This window comes from Crocodylus porosus, unplaced genomic scaffold (assembly GCF_001723895.1).
Source record: "Crocodylus porosus isolate Cpor-Errol unplaced genomic scaffold, CroPor_comp1, whole genome shotgun sequence".
In the NCBI taxonomy this organism is placed as follows: Eukaryota; Metazoa; Chordata; order Crocodylia; family Crocodylidae; genus Crocodylus; species Crocodylus porosus.
In genome coordinates, this window is record NW_017728906.1 from 151,978,259 (window position 1) to 151,985,464 (window position 7,206).

At 42.5% G+C, this 7,206-nt stretch overlaps 1 protein-coding gene and 1 long non-coding RNA gene across 3 annotated transcripts in view; both read left to right on the top strand.

Annotated features, from left to right (window-relative positions):
- Positions 1-7,206, top strand: part of RB1 (RB transcriptional corepressor 1) — a 114,306-nt gene that overhangs the window by 64,452 nt on the left and 42,648 nt on the right. The window lies entirely within an intron of this gene.
- The window catches only part of LOC109306524, a 12,736-nt gene that overhangs the window by 4,136 nt on the left and 1,394 nt on the right, over positions 1-7,206 (top strand). Inside the window, exon 2 of the long non-coding RNA XR_002100022.1 lies at positions 710-713. This is a non-coding gene — a long non-coding RNA (uncharacterized LOC109306524). The remainder of the gene's footprint in view (positions 1-709; positions 714-7,206) is intronic.

Genomic DNA, 7,206 nt, shown 5'->3' on the forward strand with positions numbered 1-7,206 from the left:
TTTTCCCTTCAGTTTTCAACCCCCCCCTTCCCTCTCTCATTAAGGAGACAAGGAGGGCTGGCAGCCGTGCTTATTTAGAGGACAACACTATTGATGGGAGCTAACAGCTATTGATAATGCATTTTTAATAATATTTCTGACAAAAGGAAGGGTATTTTTGTGTTATATAGGTAACTCTTTCCCCTTCCCCCCACCTCCCTTCCCAGGTCAGGGGGAAGATCTATTCTATGCTGGAGGGAACTCTCTTCCCTGTGCTCCTCCTCTCCACAGAGGGGCAGCAGGAGCACAGAGCTCAACTGGGCAGGGTGCAGGTGGGGGGTGTAGGGACCTCCACACACTCCCCCCTTGGCGTGCAGCTCCTGCTGCCTGGAGATATCAGGGTGCTTATCCCTGATGCGGGTGCGACTCTGGCCAGTGCTGCGTGGAGGAGGGAGTAGGGCTTGCCTTATCCCCAAGTCTCTGGTCCCCACACCTGTAGCTCCACTCCTTGCAGGGGGGAGAAGCCCCGCCCTGGAGCCTGCTACCTCTCCCACTCCTGGCTGCTCAGTCTTTGCATTTTGCAGGGAATGGAGGGTGCCCTGCTCCTTGCTTCCTGGCAGAATCCAGTGCAGGGCTTCCCCTTGTTAGTGCAGAGGTACAGGTGCGCAGCATGGAGCCCAGGAGAATGAAGTGGCTGGGAAGGCTGCGCATGGCTGCACTCTTCACTCAGTGCAGTGCTGGCTGCCTCTATCCCAGGGGCAGGCAACTATTTTAGGTGGAGGGCTGCTTACTGAGTTTTGGCAAGGCATTGAGGGCCACATGACAGGCAGCCCAGGACAGATAAATATTAATTTTGTAAATTTTTTAGGGGCCCCATGGGCAGGATAGAATGGCCTGATGGGCCAAATCTGTTCCCTGGGCTGCATTTGCCCACCTCTGCTCTATCCCCAGGGCTCTGTGCCAAACACCTGCTGCTCCACACTCACAGGGAAAACCCCTCAATGGACCCTGCGGGGAAGCAGGGGGTGGGGCTCTCTCCATTCCCGGCAGAGTGGGGGGACTGCGCAGCCAGAGTTGGGGAGAGAGGCGTGGGGAGCAGAGTCTTGGGGATAAGGCAAGCTCTGCTCCCTGCTCCACAGAGTGCTGGCTGGAGCCATGCCTGCATCAGGCACAAGCACCCTGATGTCCCTGCCTGCTGCTGCTGCTGCCAGACAGTGGGGGCTGCATGCCGTGGGAATGTGTGGGGCCCCTATGCCTCCCACCTGGCACACCCTCACCCTGCCCAGCTGGGCTCTGTACTCCTGTAGCCCTCCTGGGGGGAGGAATAGGAGGGGGAAAAATTCTCCCTGGCATGGAACAGAGCCCCTCTCAACCCTGCAGGACAGCCAACCCCACATGGCCCCATTAAGGTGAAGGGGGCAGGAGAAAGGATAATTTCTCCCTCTATCCATTCCCTGCAGCAGGGGTCTGGCAGCTCCAAAGGGCCACTTCTGCAGCCCCCTCCCCTCTGTTCCCTGGCAGATGGGCAGACCTCAGCTGCAGTGGGGAAGAGGGGAGGGATAGAAGAATTAACCCCCTCCCTGCCCACTTCGCCTTAACAGGGCCATGCCCCCTGGTATCTCTGCTAGGGCCAGTCCCTGCTCTGGCTAGAGAGCAGAGGGGAGGGGCCAGTCCTGCTGTAGAACAGGGAGCCCTGCCCAGCTTAGAGAGCATTCCCGGATGCTGGGGGAGTCTAGTTTATCTTAAACAGCAAGGAATCTAGGACAGACATTGCATAAACTGGTTTGAGCAAAATCAGTTAAATCTGATACTACATTCAACCAGGTTCATCTCAAACCAGTTTTGGCCATTTTGATCCTGGTTTATGTGCACTGAACATCTGTTCTGTTACAGGTTTAAACCACTTTCTGATCACTTAAACTGGCCTGTGTGTAATGTCTGTCCCTAGCCTAATAGGGAAGGATTCCATTGTGCCTGGACACTGTACATACTCATTCTTCTTAATCCTGAAACATAGTAACTACAAACTTGTTTTTATTTCAACTTAAGTTTTCTCCCTGTCCCTTCCTCCGTCTCCTATACTGACTAGTGTGAAGACCACTTGATATTTCTTTTATTCTCTCACATGTCTAATCTAATCAAATTAGCCTCCCCACAAACATCAAGAATATAATAGCATGTGAAACATTAGGTTTGATTTAAAAGCATACAGAGGAAATGTTTATGAGCGCTAGTCCTGATCAAAAGCTGTTTCGTTTTTGTGATAGTTGCATACGATATTTCTAATGTTTAGTTTCCTCACAATAGAATCCCTGTGTGGTATACTAGGAAACTTAAAATGGAACATTTAAATTTGTGCTTTCCAAAGGAAAGCAAAAATCCTTTTGAATTTGAGCAAACATTTGGTTATTTTTAGAAGCATTTTAAAGCTAGAACCAGCATTTATTGATGCATGCATTTGATACTGAATATAAAATATTATGGGCTAAATTTAGTCCTTATTGGTCAAACTTTGAATATGGAGCAATAAGTAGGATTGCTGTATCAGAAGGCACTTGAAATCAGAGTTATTAAAAGATAGAGCCCAGAGACTGGATTAGGCCAGTGGAGCCATGTCATCCAGTCTTCAGTGCCATCTGTCACAATGCAGCATGCTGGAACTGGCCCTGCACACTGCAAATGGTGCATAGAGCCTGCATGGTGCAGGCTGCACAAGACATGGGGCCAGTCTGGGGTGTGCACTGCATGCAATATCCACGTTAGAGTGGCCCTACATGCTGGATCCAGGGCTGGTCCAGACTGAGCCGCCTGTGCTAGACCCAGCATGCAGGGCTAGTCTAATTCATGTCACATGAAACGTGTACCTTGAACCAGCTTCATTTGCCGTATATTGCACTGGGTTGGAGCCAGAGGGTGAGGCATGCAATGCACAGGTGTGGTCTTGGGCATGTGCAGCGTGTGGTCCTGTGCCAGATCAGCTTTGCACACTGGATCCGCCCCGCAGGGTTAGTCTTATTTTATTTTCGAGTGGCACCCTCAATGGATTAACTGGGGCTGAGATATAAAACTGGATATATCATATTTTCCTGTTACATTCATGAGGTACCTACACTGCAGTGGGTGTCTCTTCTTTTCTTTTTTTCTTTTTTGAGAATTAAAGTTTCACGTTTATTGTTTATAACTGCTGGTAGTTATAATTTATGGCAAAAATAATTCATTGTTAACAAAGGACCATGAAACCATGGCACTTACATATTTCCTGAATGCTGTAATCATTTATTAACTTGGCATTATTCTTTTTGTACCTTTCTGACCTAAATGGGTAATAGTAGATGACATGCATTATGAAAAGAATCCATTTCAGAAAAAAAATATAAATCTATATTATTAAATATCTGTTTTCTAAATCTTCTCTGCTTTGAGGTATTTAACTACATATTACAATTAGAACTGACCTTGTTTTTTTTTTCTTATACAATTTTTTTTTTTTTTACTTTTTATTGAAAAACTGAAAACCTTTCAGTTCTGGATTCTAGGGTACACATGTTTTTGGGAATTGGTTGGTTTTTCTTTTTATTTTCAGTTGGGCCTTTTTAATTGCAGTAGAGCAAACTTCATGTCAAGTACTTTTTCAAATTCAATTTTCAAGTTGTGAAATTTCCTGACTTTTTAGGCACACAGATTAAAAACAAATATATATACTAAGGATCCTACCCCAGCTACACAGATTTGATGCCAAAGCAAAAATTGAATTTGTGATTGGTACTAGTCAAAAATTTACCCAGGAAAAATATTGGGCAATTTTTGTGTCGCGTCCGAGGACCGGTGCACCCTTGACCCGCGAGTCTGGGTCGGCACGACTGGCTGGACGCGGGTGGGGTAAGGTAATCAGGTAGACAGGTAAGCGAGAGGAGTCGGGAAGTTTAACGCATCTTGGTTATACAGAAAGTTTATTTTTACTTACACTACAGGAGATTGTAGCGTAGGGAAGAAGTTGTGGTTGCGCGGTGTAAAAAGAGAAGTTGAGCTGTTCAGTTCAGCTTGCAGATGTTTTCACTGCACAGATTACAAACTGTGTGGTGCAGATTTTAAGCAAAGCATACGGGTAACTTTGATCTGAAGATTTTCGTGAGCTCTTGATGAGAACGGACGAGCTGTCAGAACAGATACACCTGAAAACTTTTGCCATAGGTGGGGAGAGGTCAGCGACTGGCCAAATCGCTGACTATGTCTCCTGGGTGTGTGTGGAGGTCTCCACAGAAGGCAGAAATCTTTCCAAAGTTATAGTTTACCGGGTAGCCTATTACAACACGCCAGACTTGAACAATTATAGGTCTGCCAGTCATGACTGTGAACAGACTCTGTGTGTTCTTAGGTTTCATGCGAGATTGACTGCACATGTGTTTTACATTTAGGCTGGGTGGGGTTGGATACGGAACTATAATGATGAAATATGTTATGTTAGCCTTTTGACCTTTTTGTCATCGGCATCTGAAACCAAAGACTTTTCTTTGACATTTTGGAAAATATTCATTTGTTAAAACCCAAAGATTCCATAGAAATCAACTGTTTCAGCAGTCATGAAGTTTCTTTTTGAGGGAGAAGGAAAGAGACCATTTGTCAACTGTCCAAAATAGCCAGTAGTCTGCTGATTAGAGCACTTGGCTAGAATGTGAGAGACGGGTTTGCTTCCTTGGTCTGATTCAGGCAGAACAGGCACTTGAAACCTGGACTCCCTGGGTTCCTATATATATATATATATATATATGCATGGAGCCTGCTTTGACATGCTGGAAATCCGGTGCTTCGGAGCAGACTCGATTAATTGAGTCTGCCGAAGCACGGAAATTAACGTGCTCCAGCAGCCTTGTGTATCAGCATCTTCACGCTAACAAAATGGCGGCAGTGCGCTTTGAAATGAAACATGTCCAATGAGCTTTTGTTCAAAGTGCCCCACCACTGTTTTGTCAAAGTGGGGATGTGCAGTGACGCTGATACACGTGACAGGTGGACTCTCTTAATTAGCATGGCTCACTAATAAGCACCCAGCACTGTGTCCCAGCATGTGGAAAAATGCCCCCATTTACCCGGTAGATAGCCTTTTGACTCTTCTGAGATTGGAGAGGCATTCTGTTGTGTGTAGTTTGTGGTGAGAAACATCTCACCCTCATACAGAATAGAAACATTTGTAAATTTTCACATGAGAATTTTTTGCCCAGCTCCACTTTTTTGGTTCTGTGCTTAGCTCATAGTTCAGTGAAAATCTTACTTGAATCCAGAATTGAGGAAGAACGTTGTTTAATGTTTTTACTTTTTTGTTAAATGATACTGTGGAAAGTCTGAGTAAAAGAGCAGTTCCTTTATGCTTGGTTTTATTTCCTCCGCCTGTTGTGACTTCTGTTATAAACATGCAATTTTTGGCATGGTAATCTTGGAGAGAACTCCACCTTTCCCTCCAGCACTCTGAAAAGGGCTTGCTTGGATTCTGTAATGCTGTGGTGTCGTGAAACAATTAACCCTTTAATTTATCTGAAAAGCAATTTTGTTTCTTCTTTAGCTAGCGAGAATTGTTCTCTGTAGGCTGGTGATGAATGAGATGGCCTGAGGACTGTGTGCCCATGCATGTATCTGTGATAAGAGTCTTGATACTTTATTCTAGGGGCCTTCATAGGGAAGCAAGAGAGGAACAAAATGAAAGGATATTCAACATAAAACAAATCTATTTAAAAATCTAAATGTAAAAGTCTACTCTTATATCTGTATTCTCTTTACTTTCAGCTGTAGAGATGGTTACTAAACAACCTGAAAATTATTTATGCATCTACCAGCAGACAGAATATTAAATAAAATGATTGAACATAATCTCTTATCAAAAAAACTAAATTTCCAGGTATAGAACTTAAAGTGAAATCAACATTTAAACAATGCTCTTGATAAACTAACTTTTAGGATTTAAAATATCACTTTACAACTTAACACTTCTATTTTATATGTGCCAGTATTACATTGGGTTAAGGAGCTCTTTGAATTGCTACAGTAAAATGTGATGTATTACTGGTTTTAATATAGTCCCTGGCAAATCTGTATAGTTCTTTTGAAGGCTAACAATGGTTAAACATAGTCCTATAAATAGCAGGATTAAAAAAATTCTTAAGCCAGGTTATAACCAAAAAGATGATGTCTGAAGTGCAGTTAGAGATAATTTCATAGCCTTCACTGATGGATGGATGGATGCATGCCATACTAGTGTAAGACTCAAGTTTTTAAGATGTTTTGCAGAATACTGTATGGTTTACTGTGCTTTTAGGCACTATTAGTCTTAATAGTTTTTAACCTGTTACAGGATTCATATTTTTTTAAATTTTAACATAATTCTTTAAGTTTGTATCTTAATTCTAGTTTGTAAATTCACTCTAGAATATATGCAAACTATACATTTGAGAAAATATTCAAGAATTTCTAACATAGTGGAGCTTTGTCAATTATCTAGTTCACTTTATGCTGTCTTTTGTAGTAGTTGATTACATTTTGGAACATTGGATTTTCCTTTTGGTACCACTGTGGCATATTAAAATTGTGTAGCTCACTTTATAAAAAATAAAGATGTTATTAGGGTTAAATGAACAGTCATTCTGAATCAAATTCTGGTAAACTCCTTCAAGGGCCCAACTATATTTTTTTCAGTGACAGTAATCATAATGCATTTTGGACTTTGATGAAATTAGGCTGATAAAATTTATCCCAGAGGGGTATGCCCAGTTAGTTTGCTTAGATATTGAATTACAAGTATGGCACACCATTTTTTAATGTGCAATCATCCTTTCTCTAATTGCCCAGATTTATAAGATTTATATGTGTTTAAGTGATCAAAAACTCAGCTAAATGCACAAATCCAGATGGCAAGTACAACTGTAGCTTTTTTTGCTTTTTTTTAGTTCTTTACTTTTATCCTTAAGGGGGGCAAATACCACTTCACAGTTCCTTTGACTTCTTAAATTTATTTTTTCAGTAAAGTTAAATAAGTTCTGAATAAGATGCACAGTACTTCCTCAGCTGAGGAATTCATGAAATGCGGGACATTTTTAAAGTATGTTTCCATTTAGATTTTTTTATTTGTATAGATAAATGATAGCTATAACCTGCTATGGGACAGGGAGATCCAGGTGATGGGGATCCCCTACCCTCCATAAATGCTGACCTCGTGAAGGAACACCTTGAGAAGCTGGA